Source organism: Stegostoma tigrinum, chromosome 1 (assembly GCF_030684315.1).
Source record: "Stegostoma tigrinum isolate sSteTig4 chromosome 1, sSteTig4.hap1, whole genome shotgun sequence".
Taxonomy (NCBI): Eukaryota; Metazoa; Chordata; class Chondrichthyes; order Orectolobiformes; family Stegostomatidae; genus Stegostoma; species Stegostoma tigrinum.
Window position 1 is genome coordinate 134,328,150 of NC_081354.1, and position 19,955 is coordinate 134,348,104.

General features: G+C 41.4%; 1 long non-coding RNA gene across 1 annotated transcript in view; it reads right to left on the minus strand.

The window, feature by feature from the left end:
- Nucleotides 1–5,687: 5,687 nt before the first annotated feature.
- The window catches only part of LOC132210575 (uncharacterized), a 168,515-nt gene continuing 154,247 nt past the window's right edge, over nt 5,688–19,955 (minus strand). The window contains exon 4 of the long non-coding RNA XR_009446717.1: nt 5,688–6,120. This is a non-coding gene — a long non-coding RNA (uncharacterized LOC132210575). The remainder of the gene's footprint in view (nt 6,121–19,955) is intronic.

The window sequence follows — 19,955 nt, forward strand, 5'->3', positions numbered from 1 at the left end:
GGTCCATTGTACCCTGAAGGTGGCAACGCAGGTCGATAAAGTGCTCAAGAAGGCATACGGCATGCTTTCATTCATTGGACGGGTATTGAGGTCAAGAGTTAGCAAGTCATGTTGCAGTTGCATAGGACTTTCGTGAACCACATTTGGAATACTGCATACATTTCTGGCCGCCACATTACCAAAAGGATGTGGATGCTTTGGAGAGGGTGCAGAGGAGGTTAACCAGGATGTTGCCTGGTATGGAGGGTACTAGCTATGAAGAGAGGTTGAGTAGATTAGGAGTATTTACATTAAAAAGAAAGAGGTTGGGGGGGTGACCTAATTGAGGTCTACAAAATCATGACAGGTATAGACAGGGCGGATAACAAGAAGCTTTTTCCCAGAGTGGGAGATTCAATTACTAGGAGTCACGGTTTCAAGGTGAGGGGGTAAAGTTTAAGGGAGATACGCACGGGACGTTCTTTACACAGAGGGTGATGGGTGACTGGAACGCGTTGCCAGTGGAGGTGGTAGAGGCAGACACAATAGCATCATTTAAGATGTATCTAGACAGATACATGAATGGACAGGGAGCAGAGGGATACATTACCTTGGAAAATAGGCAACAGGTTTAGATAGAGGGTCTGGATCAGCGCAGGCTTGGAGGGCCGAAGGGCCTGTTCCTGTGCTGTAATTTTCTTCATTCTTTGTTCTTTGTTCTAAGACATTCCAGCAATATTACTGAGGACTAGCACTTCAGAATTAGTCATAACCCTACACAAGCTGTTTCAGAGCAGCTGCATCACTGGCATATAGCTAACAATGTGGAAAATTCCCCAGGTATGTCCTGTACACAATAAGCAGGACAAATCCAACCCAGTTTACCCCTGTCCATCAGTCTATTCTCAGTCACCAGCAAAATGATGAAAATATGTTGTTGACACATGCTACCAAACAGTAGACTAAACCCCTGTTCCTAATCACTTGTTGATTCATGCTCAGGTTAAATTTTTCCAGAGCCACTCAACTCGTGAACTCATTGCAACTTTGGTCTAAACATGGACAAAAGAGATGAACCCAAGAGATGAGATGAGAGTGACAGTCCTTGGCATCAAGATCGTATGTATGGCATTAAGGAGTATAAGTAGGGAAAATTCCACTAGTTACAAGTAAAGATACAAAGGAAGATATTGTTGTTGCTGGAGATCCAGGACATCTCTTCAGGAGTTCCTTAGGTTATTACCCTGGGTCCAACTACCTTCAGATGGTTCATTAATGAACTTGCCTGCATGTTAAGGTCAAAGATACGATGTTCATCTGCTGCTTCAGATTGCACAATGTTCAGCACCATTCATGGCTCTTCTGATAGTGAAGTAGCCCACATCCACACTTAGCAAGATCTGTTCAATGTCCACTGTCTATAAAATGTTGGTTATCATTGATAAAAAACTGAACTGTACTAAGCATTCTGGTTCCAAGACCAGGCCAGAGGCTAGCAACTCGACAGTAAATAACTCACTGCCAGCATTCTCTTTAATTTTCATACTGGTTGCACGGGTCTCTGGCGACTGTGGACAACAATTATTCTGGAAGTCAATGCTGTGATTATCATGCCAAGACTGATTACTGGGCAGAGAACCATGCCATAAATCTTAAAGATGATTTTGCTCACTGCTTGATTTCTCAATCTCTGCCCATAAACCCTCCACTTCCCTGGATAAGTACAACTCCAGTGACACTCAACAACATATAGGACAATAAAACCCACCTCTTTGACATCCTATCTAACACCTTTAACATTCATTCCCTGTACCACTATGTTCAATGGCAGTGGTGTGTACCACTCACAAGATGCATTCACAGCTCACCAAGGCTCCTTACTCAGCACCTTCTAAACCTGCAACGTCTACCATGCAGAATGAAAAGCACAGCAGATGCATGTGAACACTAACGTCTCCTGCAATAATATTTTTCTGCTGCACAGACATCTGAGGTTCATTCTGGAAGTGGAATGGAGAGATACTAAACAAATGTTTTGTGTCAGTTTTTATTCTTGGAAAAGAAATGGAGGCTAGAGAACTCGAGGAAATGAACTGTTTTGAAAACAGTTCACATTTAGAGGAAGTGCTGGAGATCTTAAAAAAAACATAAAACTGGATAAATCTCTGGGATCTTCTCAAGTGTCGCAGCAAATTGCTGCAGATGCTGGAATCTGTACTGAAAATAGCAAATACTGGAGATCACAGTGAGTCAGACAGCATTCATGGAGAGACAGCTAGCCAACATTTTGAGCCTAGATGACTCTTCATCAGAGCTGAAGTGAAGTGTGCAGCAAGGGCAGAATTTATGCTATAATTGGGGATGGGGTGGGGGATTGTGGGAGTATAGGGTATCAGGTGTGGCGGCATGGGGTGTAGAGTGTTGCTGGAGAAAAGATGTTGATAGTTCAGATTAAGTGATCAGAATGTGAGAATGGCAGAACAATGGTGTGTCTAACTACCAAACTTGAAAGAGTAGACAGTCCCACGGGGGTGGATGAAGGGGAGAGAGGACATAGTGACAGAGAATGTAACAAGTAAAGCTAAAAGAAAAGCAAGAATGGGGGTTGGCTCACAACTTGAAGGTGATGAACACAATATTAAGTCCAGGAGGCTGTAAAGTGCCTAGTCCGGAGGTGGGATGTTGTTTCTCGTGTTTGCGCTGTGATTCACTGGAGCACTGCAGCGTGCCGAGGACAGACAGTGGCCATGCAAGCAGTACACTGTGTTAAAATGACCAGCTATGGGAAGGGCAGGGTCATGCTTGCTCATAGAATAGAGATGTTCTGCAAAGCAGTCTCCCAGTCTGCGTTTGCTTTCTCCAACGTAGAGTAGGCCGCATTGGGTGCAACGAATCCAAACCCAGGATGATGTAGGAAGTTAGGGAAGAAATTGCAGGGCACCTAGCTGAAATATTTGCATCATTTACAACCATGGATGAGATGCTGGAGGACTGGAGGATGGCTAATGTGTCTTTATTTAAGAAAGGCTGTAAGGAAAAACCTGGAAACTGTAGACCTGTGAGTCTGACATCAGCGGTGGGTAAGCTGTTGGTGGTGTTTCTGAAAGATTGGATTTACATACATTTGGAGATGCAAGGACTGATAAAGGATAGTCTCACCAACCTGATTGAATTTTTTGAGGAAATAACGAAAATGATTTATGAGGGCAAAGCAGTTGATGTTGTTTACATGGACATTAGTAAAATATTTGTCAAGGTTCCACATAGTAGACTAATTAGTAAAGTTAGATGAATGGGATTCAGGGAAAGCTTGCAAATTGGATACAAAATTGGCTCAATGGTGGGAGGCAGAGGGTAGTGGTGGAGGGTTGTTTTTCAGACTGGAAGCCTCTGACTAGTGGTGCCCCACAGTTATTGGAACTGGGTCCACTTTTGTTTGCCCTTTATATAAATGATTTGGAGGAGAAATTAGGAGACATGGTTACTAAATGTGTGGATGACACCAAAATTGATGGTATAGTGGACAGTGAAGAAAGTTATCTGAGATTACAAACAGATTTTGATCAATTGAGTCAATGGACTGAGGAGTGGTAAATGGAGTTTAGTTTGGATAAATGCAGGTATTGCATTTTGGTAAAACAAACAGGGGCAGGACTCATGAAGTTAATGGTGGGGCTTGGGGTAGTTTTATAGAACAGAGGTACCCAGCGATTCAGGTGCATAACTATTTGAAATTTGCATCACAAGTAGAAAGGTTGGTTAAGAAGGTATTTAGCATATTTGTCATCATTGCTCGGAGCTTTGAGTATAGAAGTTAGGATGCCATGTTGACATTGTACAGGACATTGGTGAGGCCTGTTCTGGATTATTGTGTTCAGTTCTGGTCGCCCTTCAATAGGCAGGATATTACTAAATTGGACAGGGTTCAGAAAAGATTTACCAAGTGTTGCTGGGAATGGTTTCAGTTATAAAGATAGTTTAGATTGCCTGGGGCTTTCTCCACTGGAGCATAGGAGGTTGAAGGATGATTTTATTGACGTTTATAAGATCATGAGGGGTGTAGATAAGGTAAATAACAAGAGTCTTTTCCTTAGTGTGGTGGAATTCAAAACGATGGGCGCATGTTTTTAAGGTGAGAGGGGAAAGATTTAGAAAGGACATGGGGTGGGGGATAATATTGTCAGAGGAAGTGATGGATGCAGGAACAATCACAACATTTAAAAAGCATTTGGATAAGTACATGGATAGGGAATATTTGGAGGGATATGGATCAGGCATGTGAGATTAGTTTGTTTTGGAAACATATTCAGCATGGACCAATTGGGCCAAAGGGCCTGATTCCATGCTGAATGATTCTATGGATCGCACACTGATTAACATGCATGGAATCTCCCAATAGCTGTTCAACTGTGTGGCTACAGAGCTTTGAGAGAATATTGGCGAGCAACACCATCTGCAAATTCCCTTCTAAACCACTCACCAACCTGACTTGGAAATATATTGCTGCTCCTTCAAGTGTCACAGAATGAAAGTCCTGAAACTCCCTTCCTAACTGCGCTGTGGGTGTTTCTACACAACATGAACTGCAGAGGCTTATGAAGGTATTTGACTACCAGCTTCTCAAGAGCAATTAAGGATGGGCAAAATTCATGGAATTAATATAAAGCATTTTTTTTTTCAGTCAACCCAATTTTAGGAAAATTCTGCAAGTCCCAGAACAACATGGGGCACACAGAAAACTCATGTTTCAGGTCTGCTACCATACATGTCATCACTTCCTTTTTTTATTGCTTGGGAACAAACTTTTCTGATCGTGAGCAATTAAGTCATCCTAATAAAGGTAGCCTTCATTTTTATTTAACTGAACGTGTCAAAATAAGTGTTATGAAGGAATGGGAACCAATTGATATATCCTTGTTTCATATATACTGATGCACTGCATTCAGAAGCTGAGCATGAATGTATTAGTCTACCAGCCTGGAGCACTGTAAGAAATATATTTGAAGGACATTTTCCTGTACTGCTCTCCTTTTCAGCATTCCCTTTGTGGTATTCAACTGCATTGACCCTTTTCATTCATGGGATAAAGGTGTCACTAGCTGGGAATTTGTTGCTCATCTCTAATTGCCCAGAGGGCAATTGAGTTAATCACATTGCTATTGGTCTGGAGTTACGTGTAGGCCAGACCGGGTGAGAGTGCAATTTTCTTCCGTAAAGGACATTAATGAACGAGTGATGCTGTATGCAGGCTGGACGGATCTGGTGTGATGGTCTCTGTTGATCTATTAACCAAGAGTCTGTTCCATCATTCTGTGACCCAGTCTAGAATGTCAGCAGGCTATGTTCACTGCCATCTGATACTTCTGTGCCAGTATCTCTTCCGTTGTAGGAGTGACTACTACAGGCTGAGAAGCATTGTGCTTGCATTTTGAGAAGTGGTGTGCAGCTGGGCGACCTTTAAATACAGTGGCAGAGCCTTTGCTCCTGGAAAATCTAAATTTCTGGCTTGCTCACTGTGAAATTTACCGAGTCAGTCTGCAACATCTCTCTTGCCATGGGACATGCTCGCTGCAACATTATAACCTTGCTGTGGAGTACTTTAAGCCAAAACTTAACAAACAGTCTTTCATTGCAATGTCAAGCAGTTTTTATTTTGTACTGCAGGGAAGACAATCACCATGGTAAACCAAGAGATGTTTTAAACAATACAGTGTTTCAAGCGGTATCTATATTATTCTAGTTACGTTACAATCACGGTGCTGCATACATCAGGATTGGTACTATTAAGAAGGATTAGAATTTAGGATATCACAACAGTGACACAAGATCACCACCATCGTGTAATCTAGTTAACATATGGAGGAGGCCATTATTACAACAAAATATCCCCGGCTGACATTGATTCAACCTGTCACAGAAAGAGATCACACAAAGATCAGTTTGGAGCCAAGGATTTCTTAGGTTGGTAGAATATATTCATTCCAGTTGTAGAAATAACTTCAGCAATGAGTAACTCTCCAGAACAGGCTTGCAGGATCAAAGTGGGTACTAGGCATGAATCATCCAGCAGGATGTCAGTCAGGAAATGTGATGGTGTCAAAAACAGATGTTGCTGGAAAAGCTCAGCAGGTCTGGCAGCATCTGTGAAAAGAAACCAGAGTTAACATGTTGGTGATATTGTTGCTGGAACAAACTGTGTGACTCACATGTCTGCAATAAAGTTTCTACACTACTTTTGCACTTTGTGAGCTTTGCATCTGAGAATCATTTGAGCCCCATCATTGCTGTTTGGCCTGAAATTCAAATTCGAAAGGAAAATTACCACTTATTCTTTGAAACAAGAATATTGTTCCAAAATCCGTATAAATGTGTCAATCAGATGGACTAATAAAGTATCATTAACAAAGTCTTCAAACACTTCACACCCCTTAACCTTGTCCAAATAAACATTGAGGCATTGCTAGAAGAAACACAAAATAACAATGTATTATGACCTCTCAAGTATGTCATTTAATCAAAGTCAGCAATTCACTTTACTTGTCAAAATGGAATCCTTGCTAAATTCATTACCATTACCTAAACTATTATTGGTCTCAGCTCTTAGCTGAACTTGCAATGATAAAGACTGATTGACCCTGTACAAACTTGAAAAGATTCTAAATGTTTCAGTCAACTATAAAGGTCAATAGCTATTGTTTTTAAATGAAATATAATGTTGCAATAGAGTTTTTCTTCAAAGCAAGCAATAAGGGCACTATACTCATAAAACCAAAAAGTAACTGTGGAAGCTTGAGATCTGAAATCAAAACCGAAAGTGTTGGAGAAACTTAAGAGATCTAGCTGCATCTGTGGAGAGAGAAACAAAGTTAACATTTCAAGTTCGGTGATCTTCCTTCGGAACTAAGGGATGTTCTGTTATTATTTATATGTAAACAGATAGGAACTAATCATTATAGGAATGTAGATCCATGTTGCTACATTTACTGGTACATTGCAATTACGTTTTGAGCAAAAATGTCAGTCTGTCAGTCACAGAAAGAACTGCGAGAAGTACGTAGGATGAAACTCTCCTCTTTTGAGTATTTTAAGACTAATCTTTTTAAAACTAATTGGAGATAATAATGATTCCCAAGTATGTCCTTCAGAGTGCATGGCTACTTCAATTATTATTAAATTGTATCTTTAGAATAGAGACCTTTTGAGCCCCTTTAACAAATTCTTCACTACCTGCTGAAAAGCTTTAAGTTTTATCAATGCTCAAGTGAAACACAGAGACTCATGTTCAGCAATTTTGCACACACCCTGGAATCACAAGTTGATGTCTGACCAGTAAAGGCCAAAACATAAGTGATATTATACTAGATAATAAATTGTGAAGCTGGATGAACACAGCAGGCCAAGCAGCATCTCAGGGGCACAAAAGATGACATTTTGGGCCTAGACCCTTCATCAGAGAGCGGGATGGGGTGAGGGTTCTGGAATAAATAGGGAGAGAGGGGCAGGCGGATCGAAGAATTTCCCCTTCCCCCCACTGCATCCCAAAACCAGCCCAGTTCGTCCCCTCTCCCCACTGCACCACACAACCAGCCCAGCTCTTCCCCTCCACCCACTGCATCCCAAAACCAGCCCAGCCTGTCTCTGCCTCCCAAACCTGTTCTTCCTCTCACCCATCCCTTCCTCCCACCCCTAGCCGCATCTCCATTTCCTCCCTACTAACCTCATCCCATCTCCTTGACCTGTCCATCTTCCCTGGACTGACCTATCCCCTCCCTATCTCCCCACCTATACTTTCCTCTCCATCTATCTTCTTTTCTCTCCATCTTCCGTCTGCCTCCACCTCTCCCCCTATTTATTCCAGAACCCTCTCCTCATCCCCCTCTCTGATGAAGGGTCTAGGCCCGAAACGTCAGCTTTTGTGCTCCTGAGATGCTGCTTGGCCTGCTGTGTTCATCCAGCTCCACACTTTGTTATCTTGGATTCTCCAGCATCTGCAGTTCCCATTATCAGTGATATTATGCTGATACATTTCATGCAATCAGACTGAATGTACAATTTATACTATGCATCAAAGGAAATGGAACACATTAATCCTTGTGGACCTGGATATATTGCGGACAAAGTAATTAAATGAAACTGTCAGTCTGGCACTGGAGGTTTTAAAACATTTCCTAATGCGGTGCAAAGTTAAAATAGTGAAATATTAATAGCGTAAGGAACTTATATATCATAACTCAAAAGGACTAATTCTAAATGAAAAACCACTATAGTATATAAACTGACATTTGTCTTCTGGGCTTCACAATGCCAAGAACTGAGAAGACTTGAAATAACATTGAAGAATGATCTGAGGAGGATATTAATTTCTTCAATTTTCTAATGCACTCACCTTTTTATCCCTAAAATTGTGCAATCTAAGAGTATAGATATTCATATGACAGCCAACCAAGTGTTTAATTTTGTACAATGTAGTGGAGGGATATCCAGCTGCAATTCTCAAAGACTCAGAAGTATCATCCTTCCATTTTATATTGGTGTGCAAAACATTTGGTACTAAAAGCATTTGGTACTAAGAGCTATTTGTATTAGTTTACATGTAAGTCAGGCTTTAATGAGGCACTTGCACAAGAACATTCTGCACTCATTTATTTATGACAAGCGGAAAGTTTATATCACACAAATCAGATAAAAGATATTTTCCAGACGCCACCTCATAAGATCTAACATTGTGTTACTGATGTATTCAATTTGAATATGACCTAACCCTGAATTATTGGTCTGAGAAATATGGGACATATGGGAGGGGCGAATACTAGTAGAATGAACAGTTCTTTCTCATCCTTGAATGTTCACCCTTATTAGAAGAAAGAGGCATGATTTTGTTCAACCATACAACATTCATAATGACCTAGACAGGTTAGGTGCAAAAGGGAAGTTTTCTCTTTAAGGAGATATAGAACTAAGGAGAAGAGTCTTAGAATAAGGGACAAGATGACAAGAAGCTTATTTGCTCAAAGGGTATTGAATTTTTGGAATTCAGTACCCAAAGGGTTGTAGATATTCAGTCATTGAATGCGTTCAAGACTGAGAATGGCAGGTTCCTGGATATTAACCAAGTGATGTGGGGATAGCATGAGAAATTGTATTGAGATCAATAATCAATCATGATCTTGAAAAGCAAAGCAGATTCAAAGGGATGAGTGACTACTCCTGCTCCTATGTTTCCACCATTGGCCAGGCTGGTACCCAGGTGTTTAGACCAAGAGTGTTCCAGAACACTGCTCAGTAGTCAGCTACTTTGTATCAAACAATACAGTACAAGATCTGGAAAGGGCCTGAGTGAAATCTTTAGCGGCCAGCTGGATGGTAAATTTCTCTTCCTCAGAACGACAGCACATGGACATAAAATGTGGAGACCTTGACTTTTCTCATTGCCAAGTCTATAAAATCTGTATCTGTTTCCAAATCTTCAGACCTCTCAGGCATGTAGCATTTGTTGGTTTTCCTCCACCCATTTCCAGATCTGAACTCTCTTCCACAAATTGCAGTGGATACTGGATCAGTGATTAGTTTTAAATCTGTGTTAGACAGATCTTTGTTAAGCAAAAGCATTAGGGGATATGGGCCAAAGGCAGGTATATGGAGGATAACAAAGTGTGAAGCTGGATGAACACAGCAGGCCAAGCAGCATCTCAGGAGCACAAAAGCTGACGTTTCGGGCCTAGACCCTTCATCAGAGAGAAGGGTCTAGGCCCGAAGCGTCAGCTTTTTGTGCTCCTGAGATGCTGCTTGGCCTGCTGTGCTCATCCAGCTCCACATTTTGTTATCTTGGATTCTCCAGCATCTGCACTTCCCATTATCTCTGATCACAGGTATATGGAGTTCGGCTACAGATCAACTATGATCTCATTGAATGGCAGAACAGACTCAAGGGACTGAAAAGCTTGCTCTTATTCCTATGTTCCCATCAAGTATGGCAAGAGTATTGAATTCATCAGCTCTGGTAATAAAATGGGAAGGAGAAGGGAAAATAAGAAAGTGAATTGGTGATGTAGTCAATCTGAAATTATTGTAGAATAACATGTGAGTGAAGCATGTGAGAATTGCTAAACAACGGAAGAACTGTAGACGCTGTGAATCGGGAACAAAGCCAAAAGTTGCGGGAAAAGCTCAGCAGTTCTGGCAGAATCTTTGAAGAAAAAATCAGCTTTAACCTTTTGGGTCCAGTGACCCTTTCTCAGAATAACAAAGTGTGGAGCTGGATGAACACAGCAGGCCCAGCAGCATCTCAGGAGCACAAAAGCTGATGTTTCAGGCCTAGACCCTTCTTTAGAGAGGGGGATGAGGAGAGGGTTCTGGAATAAATAGGGGGAGAGGTGGAGGTGGACCGAAGATGGAGAGAAAAGAAGATAGGTGGAGAGGAGAGTATAGGTGGGGAGGTAGGGAGGGGATAGGTCGGTAGGGAAGATGGACAGGTCAAGGAGTTGGGATGAGGTGGTAGGTAGGAATTGGAGGTGCGGCTTGAGGTGGGAGGAAGGGACGGGTGAGAGGAAGAACAGGTTTGGGAGGCAGAGACAGGCTGGGCTGTTTTTGGGATGCAGTGGGGGAAGGGGAGATTTTGAAGCTTGTGAAGTCCACATTGATGCCATTGGGCTGTAGGGTTGCCAAGTGGAATATGAGTTGCTGTTCCTGCAACCTTTGGGTGGCATCTTGTTATTTTGGATTCTCCAACATCTGCACTTCCCATTATCACCCTTCCTCAGAACCCTGTTTTTGTACAGGAGAGTTGTTGTAACCTATGGTGTCATATTCCAACATGAATCGATATTTTTGGAAAAAGGATGGGTAAATGCAAAATTAAACCCTTGTTTCTTAAAGTGTAGGGATAGCATTGATCTAAATGAATATTAATTCCACAGTTTATGGAGTTCCATGATGCTTTGTGGACACTGAAACAAAATCACTCTTTTAAGTTCATTTCTGCTTGTAAGCTGTGCCTATCGCCTTGTGACTATGGAAATTCTGGAAGAAAGTCTGCTATATCAGTTTGCTGTCAAATACTTTGATGATGAATAATTATTCTAATTTTCTTTCAAAACTGCACTTATCATTACAGTTGAAATAAATTTGAATAAAGTGGAACAATGCATTTTTAATTAACTACGGGAAAGCCATTGTCATATTCTGTAGTAAGTTAAAAATTGAAGAGCATTTTTATAACGGATAGTGCACAATTATTGACTAAAAATAAAAAAATTAAACCAAAAAAAATTATTTTTGTGCCTAACCAACCAGACAAAGTCCATTTTCTGCATGGAGTATTATTGCAGATATCTACTTATAGGACTTACTTGTGTGTAAGGATTACTGCAATTAATGGCTTGTGAACAGTGTCCTGTGTTATTCATGCAGGATTTCACTCGGTTTCCTGGTAAACACATCACTGTGAAGGAGTTTTAATAGCCAGGGTCAATTTATTTAAGAAAAATTGAGTTTCAGAGTTCTTGCCCATCATTCCTGTTGCTAATAATTACACTGGTGCTGGCAGTATGCCCAGAATCCTACATTTCCTCTAACCTGCTGATCAGTGCCCACACTGTAAAGGCAAAAGCCTGACAATATCTGCTGGTACCCTGCCCAGTAAATGACACACAGAAAGGTCAAAACATTACAGAAAAATTGATTTACCTTGCAACTTCAACTGACAATGTGCAAGCTTTAAAATGTACTATAGACTCAGCGCAAGTCGTATTTCATTTAGCTTGCTGCTTGATTGGCATTCAGCAAGGGAGCTGAAAGCAGCCCATTCACTCAACAAAGGAAACTTCAAGTCAAGACGTCCCCTCAGGGACATGTTAAATTTATAGATAAATAAAAAAGCAGGGATCAAATGAGGCAACATCAGCAGTTCTGCCACTCTAGTATGGATAGAGACCATCCTGTCTGCACGAACTTGGCCAGTGTTCCAGCAGAACGGTTCACAGCTGTGGTGCAGGGCTCCAATAACACCATTTGTTTTCCACAGAAAAATAAATGGATTATAGAAGAAGGGGCCATTAGCAGACATTTAGTCTGGACTTGAAGCACAGATGGTTTGGAAAAATGAGCCAACTTCAGCTCAAGCCTATCTATATCAACTCTTTGTTCTGGCAAAAACTTGATTAAAAGGTCAAGTAAAGGCTGTTGTAACATTGCACATGAATTATGGCGAACCTACTCTGTATAAAGTAAGCCTGTCTGCACAAGTGTAAATAAAAAACAAGTTATAAACACTCCTTATGGAATGTCCACAATCGAGCCTAAAAGCTTTGCTATCTATTTGAGCACCACATTTGTGACAGATATTTATATAAAAAAACTGTGAAGAAAAACAGATCCTTAATAGTACAAAGGATAAAGCAGGTGAAAATTCAAGTTCAAGAAACAAAAGATAATAAACTGCGCAGCACTGACACTGTTACCCAATCTCTTCTGAGGATCATGTGACAGATGTGTGTGGCCAGTGAGAGGCAGTGTTGAAGTGTAAACCAAAGGAGAATAAGCTGAAAGCACCAACTTTGAACTCCAACTTCCTGTGGAACAGATCATGGAAACTAATTAATTTTGAACTTTCCTACATGTACTTTTGTTAAGATATCTGAAATAGTAGTGACAACATTGTTCATTTGTCAGAGACGGTACAAAAAGGCTCTGTGTGTAAATGATACGACCCTGATACAATGCCTATGAATTTATTCGTAATCCTATGCTTAACTAGGCAAATAAATCAATGTGAAGATATTATAGAGTGTAGACTTATTGTTATAGCTATCATATTTCCAAAATTGTGTCACTATTATTAAGTACATGGCATTGTTTATTGTCACCAGTTTTGAACTGTAAACAGGTCGATGTCAAGTATAATCTAGGTCAGAAATCACATGATGCTAAGATATAGTCCAACAGGTTTATTTGAAAACACAAGGTCTCAGAGTCTTATTCCTTCTTCAGGTGTTAGTGAGAGAGGTAGTATCAGATACAGAATTTATAAGTAAAAGATCTAAGGGTCACACTGCTCATGAGGTTGTATTAAACAAGCCTAAGCTGCTGTTAAATCTTTCATCAGTTAGAAGGTTTTAATTGATTAATATGTATCTGTAAATCCCCGAATTCCTTTAAAGTCATGGTCCAGAGAAAACTAAACGTTTTATCACTGTAAATAAGAGGTGACATTTTTGGTCAGACAATGCATATTAGGTGCGAGACCTTGTTTAGAATCTGTTTGTGTTTAGTTTGGAGTCAGACTGGTTTTCTTTCAAAAGTATGAATTTATAAAACACCACATTGACTGACTGTCTATAAATTGTGTGCTTTTTGGACAAAATTGAATGTATCTGCAAGGACAAATTCACCCCATAGATTCACTTGTGTACGTGTTTGTGTGTGTGTGTGTCTGTGTTTGTATGCCTGTGTGTGTGTGTGTGTGTGTGTGTGTGTGTGTGTGTGTGTGTGTGTGTGTGTGTGCCTGTGTGTGTGTGTGTGTGTGTGTGTGTGTGTCTGTGAGAGAGAGAGAGAGAGTCAGAGGTGGGGAGTGAGATTGTGAGTATGAGTTCTTTGCAACCTTCAAAACAGTATCAATGTTGATGTGCACCTCTCCAAGATCTTCCCTATGCCTCTACTTTTCACATTCAAACAAACGCTAAACCTTGAACAGACCATTGTTCCCAGCAACCTGCCCAGTCTTCATAGAACTAGAACAATACAGCACAGAACAGACCCTTCGGCCCTCGATGTTACGCCGACCTGTGAACTAATCTAAGTCCATCCCCCTGCACTATCCCATCATCATCTATTATCTTATCCAGGGACTGTTTAAATGCTCCTAATGTGGCTGAGTTAACTATATTGGCAGGCAGGGCATTCTACACCCTTACCAATCTCTGAGTAAAGAACCTGCCTCTGACATCTGTCTTAAATCTATCACCCCTCAACATGTAGTTATGCCCCCTTGTACAAGCTGAAGTCATCATCCTCGGAAAAAAACTCTCACTGTCCACCCTATCTAATCCTCTGATCATCTTGTATGTCTCTATTAAATCCCCACTTAGCCTTCTTCTTTCCAATGAGAACAGACCCAAGTCCCTCAGCCTTTCTTCATAAGACCTTTGCTCCAGACCAGGCAACATCCTGGTAAACCTCCTCTGCACCTTTTCCAATGCTTCCACATCCTTCCTGAAATGGGGCAACCAGAACTGCATGCAATATGAGTGAAGCCGCACTAGCGTTTTGTACAGTTGCAGCATGACATCACGGCTCTGGAACTCACCAATAAAACCTAACACACCGTATGCCTTCTTAACAGCCCTATCAACCTGGGTGGCAGCTTTCAGGGATCAATGTACATGGGCACCAAGATCCCTCTGCACGTCCACACTACGAAGAATCTTTCCATTAACCCAGTATTCTGCCTTCCTATTATTCTTCCCAAAGTGAATCACTATTGAACTCCATTTGCCACCTTTCAGCCCAATTCTGCAGTTTATCCAAGTCTCCCTGCAACCTGCAACATTCTTCCACACTGTCCACTACTCTACCGACTTTAGTGTCATCTGCAAACTTACTAACCCATCTACCTATGCCTGCATCCATGTCATTTATAAAAATGATAAACAGCAGTGGTCCCAAAACAGATTCTTGTGGCACAGGTCCAGGACAACATCGAGCATAACACCATACAACTCTATCATGGCAACCTCTGCAAGACATGTCAGATCATCATCATGAATACCAGCATCATACATGGGAACACCACCCACTACGTGCGTGGCAGATACTCATGTGACTCGGTTGTTGCTGTCTGTGTCATACGCTACAGGCAAGGTTGCCCTGAGGCATGGTACATTGGCGAGACCGTGCAGACGCTACAACAATGGATGAATGGACACCACACAACAACCACCAGACAGGGATGTTCCTTCCTAGTGAGGGAACACTTCAGCAGCCAAGGACATTCGGCGTCAGACCTTCAGGTAAATGTCCTCCAAAGCATACTTCGGGATACCCAACAACGCAGAGTCACTGAGCAGAGACTGATCGCCGAGCTCGGTAAACATGAGGACGGCCTTAACCAGGGTCTTGGCTTCATGTCGCACGACAGGTCACCCCACCGCAATAGACACACACACACACACACACACACACACACACACAGACAGACAGACACACACACACACACACACAGACACACACACACACAGACAGACACACACACACACACACACACACACACACACACATACACACACAGACACACACACAGACACACACACACACACACACACATACACACACACACACACACACACACACACACACACACACAGACACACACACACACACACAGACACACACACACACACACACACACACACACACAGACACACACACACACACACACATACACACACACACACACACACACACAGACACACACACACACACACACACACACACACACACAGACACACACACAGACACACACACACAGACACACACACACACACACACACACGCTCTCCCACAAACACACACACACACTCACACAAGTGAATCTATGGGGTGAATTTGTATTTGCAGATACATTCCATTTTGTTCAAAAAACATAAAAATTATAGACAGTCAATGTGGCATTTTATAAATCCCTAATTAGAAATAAGACCAGTCTGAATCCAAATTAAAATACAAACAGATTCTAAACAAGCCACAGATTGGGCTTCAGATTGGTATGACAGATCGATGGGCTTCAGATCGGTATGACAGGTCGATGGGCTTCAGATCGGTATGACAGGTCGATGGGCTTCAGATCGGTATGACAGGTCGATGGGCTTCAGATCGGTATGACAGGTCGATGGGCTTCAGATTGGTATGACAGATCGATGGGCTTCAGATTGGTATGACAGGTCGATGGGCTTCAGATCGGTATGACAGATCGATGGGCTTCAGATTGGTATGACAGATCGATGGGCTTCAGATCGGTATGACAGGTCGATGGGCTTCAGATCGGTATGACAGGTCGATGGGCTTCAGATCGGTATGACAGATCGATGGGCTTCAGATCGGTATGACAGGTCGATGGGCTTCAGATCGGTATGACAGGTCGATGGGCTTCAGATCGGTATGACAGGTCGATGGGCTTCAGATTGGTATGACAGGTCGGCACAACATCGAGGGCCGAAGGGCCTGTACTGTGCTGTAATGTTTTATGTTCTATGTTCTATGAGCCCTCACACCTGACATGCAGTGTCTGACCTAAAATGTCACCTCTTCTTTACATTGCTAAGACCCTTAGTTCTCTTAGGACAGAGATAGGAGAACTGCAGATGCTGGAGAATCTGAGACAACAAGGTGTAGAGCTGGATGAAACAGCAGGCCAGGCAGCTTCAGAGGAGCAGGAAGGCTGACGTTTCGGGCCTCGAGCCTTCATCACCTCTCTTCGGACAATGACTTCAAAGGAATTCAGAGATTTACACATACATTTTAATTAATTAACACTTTCTCACTGATTAAAGATTTAACAGCATTTTAGGTTTGTTACGTACATCGCCATCAGTGGTGCGACCCTTTGATCTTTTACATGCAAATTCTGTGTCTGATATTACGTCTCTCACTAATGGCTGCAGCAGGAGAGAGGCTCCGAAAGTTTGTGTTTTAAAATTAGCCTGTAGGACCAAAACATCATGTTGTGTGATTTCTGACCTTGTCCACCCCAGTCCAACATCGGCATCTTCACATTAAGCAGAATCTATTCATTTCATTCAATTGCCAACATTTCACTCTTGTAACTCTTCTGATGTCATGTTGAATCTCTTAGATTGCTATTTTACATTCGAGTCTACATTTTCTTTTCTATCCAGATAGTTTTACTCACTTTAAATTTTTATTTTCATGGTATGTGGACATTGCTGGTAGGATCAGCATTTATTGCCAACCCGAGGTGCACTTCAGAATGTTATGTTGAGCTCTTTCTTGAATTACTGAAAGCCATGTGCTGTCAGAAGACCTACAGTGTCATGAGCAGGATTTGGCCCAGCGATGCTGAAAGATTTATTTCTCAGTCAGGACAGTGTAAGATTTGGAGAGGAATATGCAATTGGTGGTGTTCTCATCTATATGCTGATTTTGTCCTTCTAGACTGAATCCAACAAATCCATAAAGGAATATTCCAATGGACTCCTTCAGGTGAGGTTTCAATTCAAGGACTGCTCTGGTAGGACCTTGCAGAATGGTCTGGAAGGGTGCCCTGCATCATTGTGGCATGTTGTTCATTTCACAGAAATAGAGGAAGGAAGGAGAAGAGTCCTGACTGTATGTGAAATGGAGGATAAACAGCAGCCTTGTAACAATGAAACTGATGATGATGATCAGGACATTGACTGGGAACATATCCAAGGATCTTGATCCAGCAATCCATTTCAAGTGCATTCAGCCAGATGGAACTTCAGTGAAACCTACTTTCAGGATGAATAAACTTCTGAAGTGTCCTGGCCCAAAGTGTCAGCTTTCCTGCTCCGCTGATCCTGCCTGGCCTGCTGTGCTCATCCAGCTCTACACTATTGTTATCTCTGACTCCCGTTTCGGCAGTTTGTACTACCTCCAGGATGAGTGAGACAGGTTTGAACTTTGATTAATGAGTAACTCTCTGTTAGCTGTATTACCCCTGTTTAGTGCAAAGAATGTTCAAACCTGATTATTTTGCTTCCTTTGAACTTTTCTGTTGCTGTATAAACAGTTTGTGATCCTTTGGGTGACCCCGCTTTCAAGAATCTACACTTTATAAGCCCGTTCATGATAGGCAGCAGCTTGTAAAGAATGCAGAGTTGTCTCCTTTGGGCACTTACAGCATCGGGTAGCTTTCAACATTTCAGGGTGTGAGTAAACTGCTATGTTACTCAGGAATGCTTTTAACTTGGAGAGGCAGCACTTTTGTTCAACCTGTTTTGGCAAACCAATGTGCTATGAGAGAAAGTGAAGTGAAGTTTCCATTATGCATTTTTCCTGTTTTTCCAGCTTCCAGCCCCAAGTCCAAATGGTTGGTAAAATTCCTACCAATGCTTCCTCTGGGATCTAGTGATAAAGGTTTAGCATAATTACCTTGTTTTTGTACTTTATTCTTCTATTTATAAGGCCAATGACCCTGTAAGCCTCTTTAATTGCATTTTCAACCCGCTACATTCAAAGACTCAGCTATGTACCACTTTAAAAATTTACCATCCGGTTCATATTAGTTTTCCTAATTCTTCAAGGCCAGCATTTATTGCCCATCTCTAATTGCCCAGAGGGCAGTTAAGAGACAACCACATTACTGTAGTTCTGGAGTCACATGTAGGTCAGATCAGGTAAAGACAGCAGATTTCCTTCCCTGAAGGACATTAGTGAACCAGACGTTTCCCTTTCCTGACAATTGACTCATGCTCATCATTAGACTCTTAACACCCAATTATTTTCCATTGAATTAAAATTGGTGAGTTTCAAATCCGGGTCCCCGCAACAATATTTGGATCTCTGGATTAACAGTCCTGCGATAATACCACTAGGCCTTTGCCTCCCCCTAATGGCATTGTGTATTTGGGAGGGGAGGAGGTAATCCTGCACCTCAGGTGGACCATGCAAGTCATTGACAAAAACATGAAGTTGAAAATTTGCCATCCTCTATTCAAAGTCAGCTGTAAAATAATGAGATAATTGTCTCTGCATGCACAGCAGACAGTGTAAGCTATTGATTTTACCTCCATGAAATTGTTTGAATATGAAGCCCTACTAGGGGCAATTGGAGCCATTATGTATGCACTAATTTAGTAATACCACCCATCTGGTATCAAATTGCTCATCATTGGCAGGTTATTCATTGTTCATAAGTGCATTTTACAAATTATGGTCTCAATAATCGCATTCAACAAAACACTTTGACTAAAAGTAGGAAAATTCAGTCCTTTCTTTTTGCTTCACAAGCTTGCTTTATGCCTTCAAGAGAGAGGCTTCAAGATTCTGGTTATATATGTACTTGGAGAATTTGTCTAATCGTGTTTTCTTCCATACACTTCCCCCCACACCCCCACCCCACCAACCTACCTAATGATATTTGTGATATTTACAAACACGGTTCGTACTCGACCCTCTTTTATCACTTGCCCAATCCTCATCACAAGCTTTTCTTCTCTGTATTAATGACTGATACCACAGATTTTGACGCTAACTGTTTTACTATCATAACATTGTCCTCTCTCAGAGGCGGAGGATTCATGAAACTGTGGGTCTACCAAGACCCAATTGTATAATCTAATCAAAATGTTCAGTGAGTAAATAAATTGCATTTTTGTCTTGGAAAATCCAATATCAGCAGTTTGGTGCTGGTGAGACTACAGTGTTAGGAAAAGCTGAGATCTTTAATTTGACCACACTGGTTTCCCCAGTTATTTACAGATCACCTCTCGATCTTCTAAATTCCAATGGACATAGGACTAGCATCTTCAACTTTTCTTCGTAAGATAAACCCTTTATCACAGGAAGAGTCAAGTGTGCATTCACTGAATTGTTTCTAATAAAATTATTCCTTTTATCAGATAATGAGGCCAAAGCTGTACACAGTATTCCAGATGTGGTTTCACCAAAGCCTTCAATAGCTGCAATAAAATTACTTTTAGCTCCACACTCCTTGCAATTAACACCAACATTCCGTTTTCTTTACTAATCACTTGCTGAACTTGTGTATAACATTTTTGTGATTCATGTGCCATGAATAAATAAAACCAAAATAAAGCAGGACATCCAAATCTGTCTGAAGCACGGAGTCCCTATTTCAAAGATTCTCCATTGAAATAGAGCATACAACTTGCACATTCTTCCTGAAAAAAAAGACAAGTTCACAGCTTTTCAATGTTATATTCAATGTGAAAACTTTTTTTCACTCAGATTTGCAGATTCTTTATTATCTTTTACCAACT